The sequence below is a fragment of the Odontomachus brunneus genome, unplaced genomic scaffold, assembly GCF_010583005.1.
Source record: "Odontomachus brunneus isolate Ranch 3 - 2012 unplaced genomic scaffold, Obru_v1 Obru_scaffold_006, whole genome shotgun sequence".
Lineage (NCBI taxonomy): Eukaryota > Metazoa > Arthropoda > Insecta > Hymenoptera > Formicidae > Odontomachus > Odontomachus brunneus.
In genome coordinates, this window is record NW_022639456.1 from 2,081,234 (window position 1) to 2,099,373 (window position 18,140).

General features: G+C 44.6%; 1 protein-coding gene across 1 annotated transcript in view; it reads left to right on the top strand.

The window, feature by feature from the left end:
* The window catches only part of LOC116853807, a 54,558-nt gene that overhangs the window by 3,234 nt on the left and 33,184 nt on the right, over positions 1-18,140 (top strand). The window lies entirely within an intron of this gene.

The window sequence follows — 18,140 nt, forward strand, 5'->3', positions numbered from 1 at the left end:
GGGGGGGGGGGGGGGAGTGGGGAGAGGAGAAACTTCGGCCACTCCCGAATTTCTTTTTATTTGCGGCTATCACCCCATCTTAGCTCTGTTCCTAAATTTCCTTTCTGTCGCGATAAATTTATTCGTACTCCGTTAGTATATAATATTAACATGGACATTTCTCTCTCTCTCGGTATATCGCGATGCTGCCACGTCGATTGTTTTGAGCACAACGATCATTGATATTTCATTTTTGAGAAGACGAAAGGTATAACTGTGTAACACACACGAGTAACGCGATGATCGTGCGTATTGTGTGATAACGAGCACTTTCTGATGATATACAATTCGGAACTCGGAGCGTATAACTTCGGATCGAAAGCGTGATAACGACCTCTGGTAAAGACACGATGATTAAGGGACAGCTTGTGCCGGAGACACATTTAGGCATTCGCACGGGGTAGCTGGGAAGTGATTCAATCTCCGCGTAATCTCTGTAATCTCGAGGGTACATCCTCGTGCTCCCGTGATCCGCCCTAGGGAAAAGTTCCGAACTGATCCCAATTCAGAAGTGTTTACGCCCGATCATTGTTTTCGATCGCTGTTATAATAGTAGCAGAACGGTTTTTGACCCTTTGAGAATTTAGGCGAACTGCAATTCACAACAGAATTTTATTTGTGGAAATATAATTCTCTCTCTTTCTCTTTTTAAATTAAAATTTATAAACGCAATTTGTGTACGTGAATACATATATTTATAAATTTTCAAATATTTTTTTTATTATACGATGCATAAAATTACAAACAGAAGTATTCCGTGCTAAAATTTTAAGCTTTTTTAAATGTGTTAAAATAAGTTAGTCAGGATTTCTATCGAATATTCTACACTCATCATAGAAAAATATATGATGGCAATTAAATGGCAATTAAATGGCAATTATATTGCTAACAATTGTACGAGTTTTGTATATAGAATCAATGTACATAGCTTAATGAGATATTTTGTAGGTAATGCAATTGAAGCTTATAATGTTTAAAAGAACTATATAGAGAACTCTATACAGGATCGTCCTTATCATTAGATCCTAAAGTATCTCAGTAGTTTCATTAGAAGAAAATATATAAGGAATAAATTGTGTGTGGTCGGTAGAGTTGATTAATTACAATATTTATTCTTTCCAATGACGCAATTTATTTCTCACATATTTTCTTCTAATGTAACAGAGATATTTCAGAATTTAATATTAGGTGATTCTTGCTCTATATATAGTTTACTGAACTACATACGTTGATTCTACATAGAGAACCTGTATAGTTGCAACTTATAGTACAGTTGACCCTGTCATGTATTTTTTTCTGAGTGTATCTTTGCTGTAACACAACAGCTACAAATACAACGCGACGTAACTTTTCTGGGCGTCCTCAAATATTTCCGCGCTTGAGAGTGAAACGAAGTGGTGGTCGAGATACGAGGAGCACGAGCACAAGTTCAAATGTACTCGCGAAAGAGACGAATGTCAGTAGGGGTTGGTGTAACCGCGCAATAACAGCCCTCGGGAGCAGAGGTTGACGCAGTGCCGGCAGTGTTTACGTCGAGGGGTCGTACGGGCGGCTCTACTTTCCACCCCCGTCTGGCTTAACGCTAATGAATCCGATTTGCATGTGATCCCGAACGGCCTTCGATCCATCCTCGAGGTCTCCGGATGAATTATTTAAAGGCCGTTAGTCTTCCTCGGACGTGTCGATAATTGATTACGCAATATATGCTTTCGATGCTCCCGATACGTCGCTTTATCATCGCTGATTGAATTCGATGAGTCTCGAAATTTTTGTATCTTCTTGATCGTGTAAGATAGAAGTACTAATGTCTCCCCTGCCTCTTCGGACAATAATAACACTGGTACTTAACTCTGGATATTTTTGTTGCTTTGCTCTTTAAATACGAATATTTAAACTTTTAACATAGAATATACATATATACTCAATATATGTGTATATATATGTACACTGTAAAAAATCTTGCGTACACAGTACGTAAACAAATGTTCCAAAAAGTGCACTCTAAATTTTGTGTCGAAAATAACTCATTCATATGTTCATTCGTGTGTTATTTACATATGGAAAAAAGATTTGGTTGAATTAACCAAATATCTGGTTGAATATGAACGATCCAGAAATTCCGATTGAAGTAACCTGAATTCTGTTTAAGTATTCTGTAACAAGATTTTTGGTAGACTAATTAAACATGTCATTATTTAGTTAGACATGTCTGATTAAATAACCACACATGTTTGATTAATCTACCAAAAATCTTGTTAACTTAAACAGAATTCGGGTTACTTCAATCGGAATTTATGGATCGTTCGTATTCGACCAGATATTTGGTTAACTCAACCAAATCTTTTTTTCCGTGCATTATGTATAGACTAGTACATAGTATAAATAACACACGCATGAACATAAAGAATGAGCTATTTTCGACACAAAATTTAGAATAGACTTTTCGGAACATTTGTTTACGTACTGTGTACGCAAGATTTTTTACAGTGTATACATAGAAGAGGCTGGAGTTAGTTGGCTACCTGCATAAGTTGGCAAAACAAAATTAAGCAAGTAAGATTTTTGAACATGACAAAAATGGTAGTCAAATAGCCCCGGTCTTCTCTGTATTATATTGAAAGTTTAAATGTTTGTATTTAAAGACCAAAACAATAAAAATGTTCGGAATTAGAATTTGAAGGAGTAATATTGTCGCTTGTGAAATTGTTCAAGAGATCTGTTAACGACAGGGTTATGTGATGTTATAATTTTTGCTGATTATTTCGTGGCAAAAGAAGTGACAGCATTCGCTGTTACACTGACGGTCCCATTTGAGCAGTGTCGAATTGAAAAAATCGTGGACATCAAGAGGAACGAATGATTTTGTGTAAGAAAGTAGGTCGTCAGGCTTGATCGTTCAATCGTCGCAGTCTCCTTCTCGTCGAATTTCACTTTGCAATTGTCAGAGACGTATTACGTCTGACGGGCAGTCGGTGGTTATTTGACGTTTCACGAATGGTGCCGCTTTGTACGGATTTGTCGTGAGATTGTTAAAAATGCCCACATCACCGGCCGATTCCGTCCCAAGAGAAGAATCTCTGATGTGCCGGTCGCTGTATACACTCGGCAAACCACGGTAATTGTTGTTATTGGATTTTCATATCGCGACGCAGCGGTTGACTGGCGTTAAGTGCACACGAATTTATGCCCCCATCCGAATTGTCGTTTTTAGAAAGGATTTAGAGAGGAGACAACTGTGGTTCTCCCGCCGGGTTTGTTACCTCTTCGCAGGCAGGTTCGTGTTTAATGGGCGGGTTGCCGTCCAGACGCATCAGCGCCGCTCCGCCTCCGACGCGATCGCATTATTGCCCGGCCACGAAAACCTCGTGCCTTCTCGTTTGGAAAAACGTTGCGTTGCACTCTCGAGTGAGCGAGCGGGAGCGAAAGAGTGAGATCGTTTTCTTGGCGCGCTTCGCAACACCCGCGCTTACCGTTGCAAGTAGTAATTGCAGAAGCAAGGACGCGCCTAGATACTTAGCGTCGTTATTTATCGCTCTGTTTTACCGTTTTGTTTCCTTTTCCCTTCCATTCGTTGCGAGAGGAGGAGAGACCGTGCGATCTTTTGGATCAGGAGACGATATAGAGTGCAGCGCGTCGCAATTCTCTGTCGAGGGAGCGATCGCGAATCTCCGCGTATGATATTCTCTGATTATATAGCTATACGTACGGGAAATTCACGGGCACGCGCCGAAGTCGAGAAGATTCGCGAGACAAAAATTTCCGTGATGTTGCGGCACGTATGGGGCGGAAAACTCGGAGCGTACAAAAGTTCCCCGCGCGCGCACGTGTCGAGAATTCGCGGAGTTCATAAATGCCACTTCACCCCCAGTCACACGGCGCTTATTGATTATTTTTTCCCCCGTAATAGCTGCCACGACGATATTATGCTCGCGGACGTTTCGCTCGTGAAAAGTGTGAGGAATCGGACGCTCTCTCGCAATGTCGTTACACGCAGAAAAATGTCATTCTACACTTGTACTCTTCTTCCTTTAAGTAATGGTTATCTTCAGCAAAGAATATTCTCCTTTGTGACGGTCTTAAAATATATACTCGTCATAAATTTGGAAAGAACTCATTACATCATATACTCAAAAGGAGAATCTTTATTCTCTCGTTTACAACAAGAATATTATAAAACTTCAAAGAAACAAGTAAGCTCGACTTTACTCAGTGAGTTAACCGAATTTCTGTTTTGACTCAATATTCTCAATCGAAGCGCCTACTAGAATGCAGTAATGTATTAAATATTATTGTAATTACATCGTTTGTGCAGTTAGTTCTCGCGCTAATGAAATCCCGATGCATCGACGCGACAATAGATCTGTTCTTTTTAAGCTGAACTGCCTAAACTGGTGCAGACTGATGCAGTAAGTTAGAGTGAAACAAAATATATTTGTCTCACTCTAACTTATTGCACCAGTTCAGACTAAAAGAACAGACTTAATGACTTTATAGTACTGTTAACTGTACTTTAGCAGTCGTCTTTTTTCTTTGCATTTACCGGTGGGGGGAAGGGGGGGGGGATCGAGCTTGCGGTATTAATGCGCGATGAACGCGACGTCGCACGTGCGCGTCGGAATTAAATATGACGACGCGTACGAGCAGTTTAGCCCTCGATACGTTTGCACGGAGGGATGCGCGCGCGACGGGCGATTTTATTTACTTAGGACGGTCTGTCGCACGCGCACGAGAATTCAGCGTTTGCAGAAGCGTCCGAATAACGCGGCGGTAAAAAGCGACCGCGCGGGATCGCATTGTCGGTGCACGATAATACGTTGATCTTCCACATGCGACCGCAGATGGGTGGGACGTTCGCGGGGAGGGCGACACTTTGACAGCACGTGACTCCGACGATGGATTAAAATTGTGGCGGGTCAGCGAGCGTTTCTCATTTGATCGCAACGCCTGACACGCGGGATTACATCGTGTATAATTCAATGGATCCAATAGCATTATTAAATCACGAAACGTCGTAAATAAGATCGAGCAAACCGGCCGCGGACACAATTATTGTCCTTTCGGATTCGCACGGAGTTATGATCGTAAATACCAATCGCTCTCTTCACCGAGAGAAACAGAAAATGATCGATTTAACATGAAGTTACAGCTGTTTTTGGCCATAGCCATGTTTTACGGTCATGTCCCAACACGAAAGCGCTAATCGTAATACGCATATGAATCTATGCTGAGCAAAAATATCTAAAAATTAACAAATATTTATCAGGTGGGTGCCATTAACATATTTACTTAAATCAAAATTCTTTTCATTTAAACCGAGTATTGTTTACTCGGTTAAAGTAAACAATACTCGGTTGAAATAAGGAGAATTTTGATTTATTATCACTAACATTATAGTAGAATTCAACAAAAAAAAAATAAGTTTTCTTGATCATGATCCATAGTAATTATTTCTCTAAGTGATTATACAGTTACAAATACCAACATTTTTCTCAATGCGCTGAATCGGCTTCTTCGATTGATTCGAAGGGTAAATGTTTTCGGTTGAAACACATGTAGTACACGATCGTCGCGTTCGGGGGAATACTCTATTATGTACGCGGTGCGCACTTACGTTTACATCAAGTCTGCGCAAAGTGTGCGGAAGAGCACAGCTCGAAAGACGAACATTTCTCCCCGAGAAAGGAGGTTTTACCAGCGCCGTATAACGATCAAGTTGTCAAGAGCGCGATTATTCGTTTCCAGTTCATAAACTCTCAGAGCGCACAATGGTGGCTAACTAGGCGTGGTTCGGTTTGAGGAGGGTCACCTGGTATATTATGCGGTGTATATACGGTGTATACCCGTGCGGGTATACGTATATACCTACTCACAGGGTTTCACACCCCGCAACATCCCTGACAGGTTGATACTCCGCTATACGGATATAACGCGTGTCAAAAGCGTCAAGATTCCTTGTCACGACACTGATGCGTATCCCCGACGCGTATCCCCGAGAGGACGTTTGAAATGGTCATAATCGAGTCTCCGATTACGCGATCGTGCTATTTTCTCCATTCGAGCGCCGCTTTTTTGCTGGCCGCATAGACGACAAACCTGCTCCAAAGTGTCGTTCAACTGTGTCCATTACAAGATGATATTGTACTTTGCGATCGTAACGATGTATCCGGAGTTCGTTCTCGAGGGAAAGTTTACATTGTAAACAGATTAAATTATTGCACGGAGAGAATTCTATAATAAAAATTACTATAAAATTTTGTAGCCGTCTATTTTCCTGCACTACTGAGAACGCAGTAAAATTGAAAAGAAATTTACATGAAAACAAAACCATGATATTCTCTCCGTGTATAATTATATACTACTCTCCTAGCTCGCGTTTATTTTGTCGCATCTTACTCCCGTGAGTCGAAGTTTAATTACGAGCCCTAATTGCGTGTACACAATGTGGAAGAGGAAGAGGAGGATGGATAACGCGCTCTGTATTACATGGAATTCGATTTCAACTCGACATGGTGTAGTTGACTCGAATCGTGGCCGCAGCCTCGTCCGCAGGTTCTCCTACTTTCCCGGTCAAAGTTGTTATCCGGTTCTCATCTCTCCTATTCTGCGCGTTCTATATATATACGTGTGTGTATGCGTGTGTGTACGTGTACATATACGTACGCCGACAAAGTGACAAGCCTCATCTGACTCACGAGATCTCGATAGTAGGGTGATGTATATGCGTGGGCGTGGCAACCTCAAGGACCAAATTATAGTCCTGCGACGGAGGTAGAGGATGGCACCAGGACCAGGAGGGACACGGAACACCCCGTGAACCCCTGGTCCCACTTTCCCTCCCTCTCGCCCTTGCTTCCTTGCCCCTTTTTACACTTATTTACGCGCTGTCTGTCTCTTTTTCTTCCCGACCATCTTGCACTCCCGCCTCATTCCCCCCTCGGTCGTCCTCCATTGTTTGCCCGATGACAGGTGAGCTTGTTCTCGGAAAGAATCGTGAGCGGGAGACTCGCGCTCTCCTTCTGTTCCACTCGTGATTCACACTCGAAATTGCTCGCGTGAATTTCGGGGACTTTGATTACGGGGATATTTATTTGTCGCGTATTTTGCACGAATAAACGCGAATACCATCGCCGGATGCGACGACACACATCGTGGAATTGCACCTGTGCACACGAGCGACACGATAATTCATCCGTCATATTTTATTCGACGCGAAGAAGCGCGCGCCGATCTCCGTGCGCCGATCGTAATCGCTTATTTGAATGCAGCGTGATTTCCCAGCTTCCTTTTCAGGGTCTACTAGGTCCTCATCGAGAATCTATCCTTTGTCGTTACAGGTTTTCGAGAACCTGTTAAGTAACATGGATCGTCTCACGCGAGTTTGCCAAACCTTTTTAAGAAGATTACATCCACCGTCGGTATTACCGCGCGCGTTGTCCCGTCCCGATTCTTTCGTCTGTGACCGATTTCGTATTATTCAGCTTGGATTAGCTCCATCTCCATAGCCGTGAAAAGCCCTTTCGGACCAAGTAACCGACGGTGATCCTGAGTTTCCTATCCCTCTGATCTTTTCCTCGTGCCCTCGAGATTTTTGTTTGTTGCTTCCGTAGACCTCACAATCATTTCAGATTCTGCGTGTGCTACGAAGACGTCGACTTTGTCGCCGCCCCGTTGTGGACCGTTGTTCAGGCCTATTTCTTTCTTCTTTTCCAACGTGACAGGGCGATTTCAACAGAGATCGGTGTTACAGCTAATTATATGATTTGGCGAAAACGCAAATTCCAGCTAGAACTTGTCTCATGTGAAACATTCAAGTCTTTATTCAAATTTAAATTCCGATTTTCCAGCTGAATCATACGTGACATTTATATATATGCATGTACATTTGTAATCACGCTATTCGACTAAGAAACTCGCATCTAACACTGAATGTAAATCTCAATGTAACACTGAATGTATCTCATTTGAGAGACAACTTTCAAATAATAACTATAATACGGGCTTGAAATTTATATTAAGTCATTCCTTAAAACTTGCGTCAATCGAGATGCCTGAATTTTAATTTAGAATTAGATGTGAGTTTTTCAGCTGAATATTGCGCGTGATTACAAATGTCATACATATTTATATCATTCAAGACTGCATTCCAAAACGATCTTTTTGAGGAAAGTTTTACTGTAGCCATTACACATACCGTGAATTTTCAATAAAGTTTTCCTCACAAAGGGCGTTTTGGAATGCAACCCAAATAAGGAACTCCAATCTAACTCTGAGCATTTCACGTGGGACAAGTTTGAAGTAACGACTGTCGATACGGGCCTTAGAAATTCAGCTTAGTGGAAAACGAAGGAAAATATCCCCGTCAGGGTGACCACTGTGGGATGCGAGCGCGGTTGGCCGGCTATATTCTCTCGTAATCTTCACAGGATCTCTGTGTTTTACAAGCCAGCTGTGTATCGTTCTTCATTCTTGGTCCTTTATGCACCGCGCCCGCGGTGCGCTCGAGTGGTTCGGTTTGACTTTGCATCGTTTGTTCTCGGATACGAGAGCGGCTCTCTTTTCGCTCGCAATGAGGATCATCTGTTTCTCGCCCCCCCCCCTCTCTCCCTCTCCCCCCGTGTCGATTTGCCTCCTCAGGGTTGCACGGTTCCCCCGATTCCTTCGGCGGCTTCTGCGGGATACTTTTTTGCGATCTCTCCTCGCGAGTCGTGCTCGTTTGCGTTTTTCCGAGGGCCGCGTCTGCTTCAGTTCTATTTCCTCGCGCGTTTCCCTCGTACTCCCTAGCGAGGGGAGACTGAACGAGATAAATAAGAAACGTGCAACAGGCGTGAATGAAACAATGGCGGGCCATGTGTCGACCAATGGCAGCGGAGGCGAGGAGCCCACTCGACGAGTACGATTCTCTGTTAGGTGGAGCTTCTCGCGATCCACGCGTGTGTTTCCTCGATCCTACGGCTCGTAGATCGTCTATCTTTAGCGTCGAAGGTAGACCGGTAGATCTCTTTATCAGTGGCAGCTCTGCTTCAGCAATTCGCGCGGCCACTGTGCGAATACGCAGCGCGGAGTAATGCATCCGCGTTAATTTCGCGTCGCTCGAGCCAGCGTGACTTTAAATAATCCGGCTGATTGTTCAAACAATCGCGGGCTCGCGTGGAAGCGCAAGAGCGCCGTCTTCGACCGTATCAGGTCGTATCGTTGTACGCGACGACGTAATTGATCGACATCAAGGGGCACATCACTGGCAGATGTTTGAACGCGCCCTCACCTCCATCTGTCTCTTTCATAAAGTCCCATTGCTGGTATGTGACGCGGGACTCGCGTGATGAGCGCGTATATGTATCTGCATTACGCGCGTGTACGCAGTACGCGATTCGTTAGTCCGTGTCCATTAGAGCTAAGCGCGTGCGCCCAATATCGTAAGTTTCTCGGCTGATGCGTGACCATGACCGATACGATGCGAATAAATCGCGATAAAGGAGCGATGTCGAACGAGGCCGTCGGTTGATTTCGTTTCATTCGGTCGCCGTGCTGCGGCGGAACGAATGTCGAAACGACACTGCGAATCGCGGGAGCACCGAGTAGATTCGCGCGGTACGATCGACGCAATGCCTCGTGCACACCTCCGGAGGAACGAGTGGATATACCTAATAGGCACCTTTATACGTGAGATTCAGGCGCGCTATGGGAGGCGTGCCGCGAAAATTGCATCATTTTTCACGCTCGCGGGAGCGCGCATTCGCCTGATTCAAAAATCGCGCTGCTCCTTCGGCAAGGAGGGAGAAAAATGCCGGGAGAGCGACGAGGAAAGGGGAGAGGGACACGAAGGAACAGGCAAGATGCAGGAGGCAGGATAGTGTGTGTGTCTGTGTGCCTTGCTGCGCTCGATAAGATCGCGAGTTTATTAATTAAGCGTCGTAGTTGGATGAGGCCTTTGGAACCTCGCGGGTAAACACGCGCACGCACTCGTCCACCACGACTCGTCGTGCTCCCGTCTCAGTCGTGCCTCAGGAATTTTAGAGAACCGCCGACGTTACCGTTAACACACAAATGGAGCACGAAGACTGCTAATTATGTGCCTCATTCGAAACGTCGCTCTAATTTCCGCAAAGTTCACCACAGCATCGCTCCATTTATCGAACACATTGTCTACGTACTCTCTCAGCTTCCTGATGTGGAATCTCATTCAAAACGAGCGGAAAGTGTCAATTTTCATTGCCACAGTGAAAATATTGCCACTTGAAATCATGCGAATAAAGAAGACTTTCTGTTTCGAGTAAACAGATTCGAGGAGAAAAGACTCACAGAATAATATCTAGTAGATTTCCAACTAATAGTTCACTTTATTACATTCAGAGAAAAGGACATGGCGATGTCAGCTGTATAGGTGACAACCATACGATACAAAACTCGTGCAGTTGTCACCCATGTAGTTGCTATCACCATGTTTTTCTCCGAATGCGGAAGAGGAATTGGTTGGTCCAATTGAGATTACAGTTATTTTGACTTCAACCATATTTTTTGTAGTAAAATAGTAGCATAGTATACCATATAACATGCATAAAGGTTATTATTACTAACACTATAGTTTGGAATCTAATTTAAAAAACCGTTTTCTCGGCCATAATTTATAACGATTATTTCTCTATGCGATTATGCTTGCAAATACCAAACAACTTTTTTCTCAATGCAGAGAACAGCACCTTGCAAACAAGGTTCTTCTCTTTTTGGTGTAGCCATTCAGTTAACAAACGCGTATCTTCGTCGTAAAAACCGCGTGTACCCCCGACTATCACCCTCGTAAAAGGATTTCCAAAATAGACTCCACGGTCATTTGTAACATTCATAATCGGGACCCGCGACTGGTCGAGCTTGCGCGCGGTCGCGGGCAAGAGACGAGCTATCTAGAAAAAAAAAGGAGTCTCACCCCGATCATTATAAATTTCGTGCGGTTTTTTCAGCGTAATAAATTAGTCAAAGACGCTCATTAATTTTATGACGCGCGCGTCCATAGAGAAACGATGCCCAAAACATCGTCCGTCCACCACCGCCAGCTCCGGATGGCCTCGAACGTGATGGATGATTTTTCTTTCCCATACATATATTCGAGAGCCGACGTCGAGCGATCTCTTCCACTGGTGCTCATTTGCGCACATACCCGTACCACCCACGTGCGTGTAACGTGCGCTCGACGAGCCACGCGTGTGTTGCACGTCCATGTGTATGTGTGTGTGTGTGTGCGTGTGTGTGCGTGTGGATGCGCCGCAGCACACCAGACGCATTAGCGAGCGCGATTCATGAATAATAAGTGGTGCGAACGAACTGTTTTTGATCGTCGTCGCTATCGCCTAGATTATATCGCACCGAAATCTGTGCACCTATCCTATTTTACCTGTCCGCGGCCTGTTCGCCGGAGTGAAGAACGAAGCGCGCATTTCTGAGAGATTTGACGGGCATTCCGTCACCTCTCTCTGCGCGGAAGAGAAAGATTCCTTTGTCAATCATGGGTAGTTGAAAATGCATTTGTTGCCGTAACTGAACATTTGCTGCTGTAACTCGCAAAATTTTTATCCGTCTCCACGTCGGTTTCATAGCTGAACATATGCCTACTGAGAGCTTTAGGTATCCACGTTAGGTGCGAGATTTGGCTAGCAAACACGAATTTTTTTTCCCGTGCGAGATGCATACTTAACGTATGAAGTGCGCACCTCGCGTTCGCGAGGATTAATGGCGACCTTCCTTACTTATCGTTACGTTACGAAGAGGCGTTACGCGAACGCGCTTCCTCAATTACCTTAAATAATGGCGTCTCGACTTGCACGCGTAGCGGCAACTCGTGGCAGACAAACCGTTTTATATCAAGCTTTCATCGTGCGACTCTCGCGCTACGGTGGCGAGAGAGGCGACGTGCAGCAGCCGTGAGTGCAGAAACAGTATTTGTACCAGTCCGGGAGAGCGCACGCGATAACACCTCTCGCGAATAATTGATGTCGCTCCTTAAGTCCCGGAACACACAGCTTACAAAGTCCGCGCTCCATTAAGAGAGCCCGCGACCCACGCGGCGCGGAACTCCGACGATTCGCTCTCTGTGGATCACCTCGGTATCGTTCGCACGATCGGCAAAATGATCATTTTCCATTTCTACGAGGCGCGTCTATCTCTTTCTTTCTCTCTCTCTCTCTCTCTCTCTCTCTCCACCCGCCCCGACACATGGGCCTTTCTTCCCTCATAGACAAAGGCCCTCGCGAGAGCGAGAGCCACGAACGGGCCCTCGATAGGTCGCCACACGGCCTCGACTTTTACGCACGTGAGGATGGGATCGATATATCGGTATACGGGCGGAGGAATGATAAATGGCTGTGTCGAGAGATGCGCGGATAACATAATGAGACGTATTGTGCTCGACTGGGACCCACGAGGGCTGGGCGAACTTCTCCCGAAGCCTCCTAGGCCCTAAAACTCTTCGTCTCTCGATTCTACTCCACCAACTTTCCGTGAATCGCCAGTTTCCTTCGCTGAAAAAGCACGCGTCTCTCCAGAAACGTGATACGCTCCTCTATGGAGCGAATATTTTCGTGCTATCCTATCATTTCTGCCGGGTAGAAACGTGGACTGGAATCTGAGGAATTAATTGGGCAGAGCTTTCACGACCGGGATATCTCCGCGGCTAGAGCAAATAACGACAACGTTAATAACGTTATCCTTTCATAAACGGAGCAATATACGTAGCCCGGAGCTAGATGGACGACATCGCGAGCTGCGAAATCATTCGTTCTCCGTCGTTTATTTACAAGACACTCCCGGGAAGCGTTGAGAATTTTTCGGCTGAGTTTGTAAACTCATCCGTCTTATCCAATGGGAGCATTTTCCCATTAGAAAATGGCTTCTCCCATTGGACAAGACGGAGAGTTTATTCAGCGAACAAGTGAATTGCGGAAAAGCTTTCTATCCATGAAGCCTGATCTATAATATGCTCTTTGCGTTTTGTTTCTTATCTTCTGTCTTTTTCTAGCTTAAAGCTTAAGGTTTGAATCAGAAAGAGACAAAGAGAAAGAAGCAGGAAGCAAAGAACACATTGTAGATCAAGCTTGAGTGTACACACCGCGAGGTATCATCACTCCCGGAGCGCGAGCCGCGTAATCGTGGAAGGTGACGGGTTCCTCTGGCGCAAGAAGAAGGTCGTGACAGGTCGCTTGTTTTGTCGACCGACGACAGAGGCTTCCTTGTCCACTGTCACTTGGTCTCCTCCTCGAGAACGGGGCTCGCGGGGCTCTCGGTGATGACGGCGGAGAGGGAGGCCCCATGTTGGCGCGAAGGGTGAACGCGCGGGGTTGAAACGTAGAACCCGGAGGTTAGGCTAGGGGTTAGATAGGATAGGGTGTGTCGTCATGGCTACGCAGCAGGGGGCGGGGCAATCGATACACCCTCGCTCCACGCACTAAGCGCACGCAATGCGTTTATAACACAATGAAACAATGACGACCACCGCAGGAAGGAGGCGAACGGTACGGGACTACCCTAACGGGACTAAACACACGACGTGCTGGTCTGGGATCGCGCCTTCTACTTCCGAATGTGTAGCTATCGTTCCGCGCGAACGGTGATTAGTAATGGCCAAGAGCATGATATCTCGAGTCGATATCTGGCGATATCTGTTTACAAGTTTATGTCACCATCTCTCTCTCTCTCTCACGTAATCCACGGTTCGTTGCGCTTGGCGCGATACCGCGCTCCGGATTGATGGATTTGTCGGGATAACTCAATTCTCTGTCTTTCCGTTCTTTATATTAGAATCAGAAATGCATTGCGGTCTGTTGGATTGCGTTCAGTATTGAGCATTAATCAGTTGAAGTTTTCTTTGGCTAAAGTAATCGGCAAATCGATCATCAAAATAAATCAATCGTTATGTCACAAATAACTTCATTGAATCATTGGTGAAACTCATTATCAATCAAACTTTGTGATAGATTGCACTCTGATTAATAACTAATCAGAGAATCCTAAACATCAGAAAGTTATGTGAGCTCTAAACGTGGATAAATTTTTATTTGTTCATACCTTCGGAAAAATGGTCGAAATTGAACCCTTTTTCTTTAAGTTGATATAGAAAATCGAGGAATATGAATCTATTAATGTTTCTGCGATTCAATAAAGTTGAAGAAAGTTATAATGAAAAAATAAAATAAATGTTTTTAAGAGCGGTAACGTTTGAGAAGTTGATGGATAAACCTTACACTCACATTTAGGATTTGAAGGTTGATTTCATTAATCGATTGAATTATTTACATATATGACGATTGGCCGTGTGTGTATGATTTTGCTTATTGATTGGCTGATTATTTTAGTCGAGGAAAATCTTAATCGATTAATGCCTATCATTGGGACTGCTCATCGTGGCATTATACATCTTTCTTTCGCCTGAAAAGGGCCCAAACGCTCAGTTAATTCTTGTATTAATGTTTCTGCGATTCAATAAAGTTGAAGAAAGTTATAATGAAAAAATAAAACATATGTTTTTAAGAGCGGTAACGTTTGAGAAGTTGGTGAATAAACCTTACACTCACATTTAGGATTTGAAGGTTGATTTCATCAATCGATTGAATTATTCACATATATGACGATTGGCCGTGTGTGTATGATTTTGTTTATTGATTGGCCGGTTATTTTGGTCGAGGAAAATCTTAATCGATTAATGCCTATCACTGGGACTGCTCATCGTGGCATTATACATCTTTCTTTCGCCTGAAAAGGGCCCAAACGCTCAGTTAATTCTAAGGACACGCTGGTCCATGCCGCGAGGATTGACACACTTTGGTCTATTTTGCTACACTTTTAGGAAGCGTGAAATAAAGGGCACGGCCGAGCGAATCAGTTGATTCGAAGACAGAAATAGAGAAACCTGCTCCAAGAGAGCGAGCTATTATCGTCCTGACCTCGCGCGCCATTCACGCGCTAGTTGATCGTAGAGTTTTCGGGCTCGCATGGCATAAAAGTCGCGGCGAGGAGCACCGCGACGACCTCTTTTTCCCCCCTTTTTCTCGAGGCGCGAAAGATTTTCTTCGTTTCTTCCTCTTTTTCTCAAGTCGCTTCATCACGCGGCGAACGCCACAACAATACGACGCTACGTGGCGGACAATGAAAGGGAACCATCTGAAAACTTCATTCGGACAATGAGCTCTCGAGTGTATCATTCGGTCGTTTATGAGTTTGCGCTCGTTTATCATTCGACCGGCCGGCATTTTTCATCGTTCCGCCTCAACGGCTGGCGATTTCCGACATCTTTCATTGATCGTTTCGTAAGAAACCGCGCCCTGTCACTCAATAGCCCCGTCAATTGATACTTGATCCACTTTACTTCTAAACCTAACTCAAAGTGAATGATCCCTTTATCGTGATAGATAACGTTATTAATAAGCACGTGAAACAAGTACATGGTACTCGTGTATGCAGAACCGGATAATGTAACGCGAAATGTGTTTCGCGTCGACCAAGCGAGAGCCGCACGGCGACTTCCGACGAGCGAGGGTAGTGACGATTTTTTGGGAAGCGGGGACAGAAAAGAAATGATTAGATATTACATTGGACAGAGCACGCTGGCACTCGAGAAATGCCATAATTCAAGGGATACGTTTCTGACACTCGCGGCTAGCCCGCTCTCGCCGTAGGGCACCAGCCGTGCACCTGTGCAGGTAGACTGGTGGAGTCTCTTCTTGGAATTCGCTGCAAGGAAGGCTCCAACCTGTCTGCTGGCATCAGGATCATCAGGATTGTCAGTTTTGTCTAGGCGACTTGGTGGGAGACGCCCTTAATTACTTTTTGGCTGAAATATCCAAGTTTACCTGCCGGTACTACGGCATCCCCGGCATCTCTGTATTTGTGTTGTCTCGGCCGTCAGATCTGAGGGATAGAGCATTCCTTCGCGCGGTAATCGGGAGGAAAAGTGATTACGAGAAAGTGTAAATTTCCATCAAAAAATAGGAAAAAGGGCAATTCGAGTTCAAGCACAGGACTAATAGTGCTATGTACCATATGGGTAAAAAACCTTCCTTGTGTTAGGAAATCGTGTAATATTTATTGAACATGAATAATCAATATAAAACAATCATACGTTTCGGCTCAACCATGAACCCTCTTCAGTGATAATAAAAAACTCAAGGTTTACGACACGAACGCATTACAATTAGTTAAAGACCTGCGTAACTTGACATGAATGTTAATCGCAATATTAAAGCTGTATAAAGACAGGTTGCCTCTTGGTTTCCATAATAACGTTGTATATAGGTTGCAATGCAGTGGTTGTGATGCGTCTTATGTTGGTTAAATTAGTAGAAGACTCTCTACACATTTTGCCAAATATAGGAGAATTCCTAGGAGTTCTACGGTGGAGTTAACGGCCATACAGGAACATTGTTTGAGGAAGAACCATGATTTTGATTGGGATCATGCCAAAGTTTTACATAAGGAACGCTTTTACCTAAAACGCCTGATCTCAGAAATGATTTTCATCAAATTTCAGAAGCATGGTCTTAACTCACAAAAGGATACTGAATATTGGGGCACCAGCTACTGCGGCTTGTTATGAAAGTAAACTTTGTTTTGGTTTCCTTCTCTTCCACAAGTCGTTTCCGCAATATTAATGCTAGGTATATAAATCTGTAATTATTTGTATTTCGTAGACGTGGCGATGTTATCGTTGACAGGATCGGTTTACTTTTAGCTGAACTCAACAAAGATATTTTATATTGTCAGTTTTAATTATTTATTTCAATTATACTTATATTTTTTTATTTTATTTTATGATTTTTATAGTTATGACGGCTACTTCTCAATATTAATTAACTACTTAATATTATTTCGGTAACGGTCTTGTCAGCTTTAATATTGCGATTAACATTCATGTCAAGTTACGCTTTAACTAATTGTAATGCGTTCGTGTCGTAAACCTTGAGTTTTTTATTATCACTGAAGAGGGTTCATGGTTGAGCCGAAACGTATGATTGTTTTATATTGATTATTCATGTTCAATAAATATTACACGATTTCCTAACACAAGGAAGGTTTTTTACCCATATGGTATATAGCACTATTAGTTCTGTGCTTGAACTCGAATTGCCCTTTTTCCTATTTTTTGATTAATATCTTCGTTTGCGAGTTCTTATTTCTTTCTCTAAATATGTAAATTCCCATGTGGCGGAGGAAGGAATTCTATCTTTCTCGAGCAGCGCGCGGATGTCGCGATTGACGTCGCGTATCTTCGTCGTTAAAACACGGCCGCGCATCAATATCCCGGCATAATTTCGCCGCAGTTACCGTCGCAGTACAAATTCCGCGTGACATTAGGAATTGCATTAATTCCGGCCCCGCCGTAAGAAAGACACCGTGCGAATGATATCGATCGGGAGCACGCGTCGTGTGTGGTCAGATCGCATTGCGATCCGCGCCTGGGACATTCATTTCAAGCGTCATCGTCTCATAAATCAAGCCCGGGACGAAACCGAGCGATACCTTCGCGGCAACTTCATCGCCCGTCCTCGTCATTTTCCGCGGCGACGCGCGACCAGATGCACGCGAATGAATATAAGGATGGATTAACCTTCTCCCGGAGAGAGAAGCGATTCGTGTCTCTTCGCATTTTCATTGCCAGCGACGAATATTCGCGAGTCACATTCGCGTCGCAGCATCCGCGACCACCGCGCGCGCAGTACGAACTCACCGAAAATTCGCCATGCCAATCGAGCTCGATATCCGATTGCGAAATCGAAAAAGCGTATATCACAGGCGCACAGGGGGAGTTAATCTTGACGCGTGAGAGAGAGAGAGAGAGAGAGAGAGAGAGAGAGAGAGAGAGCTCGCATCGGCGGGCCCATTATCGATGACAATGCATCCGCAGAACGGTGCTGCGGCTCTCCCGCGAGGGAACCCACCACCTGTGCACGTGGTGCGAGAGGAGACGAGAGGCAGACCGGCAAACCGGCAGGCAGGCAGGCAGGCAGGCAGGCAGCCAGCCAGCCAGCCAGCCGGTCGGCCGGGGCAGGCGCGGACATACAGGCCGCGAGAGTGACGGATGGCCACATCGCATTTCGCGGCTCCATATCTTCCCGATTTCG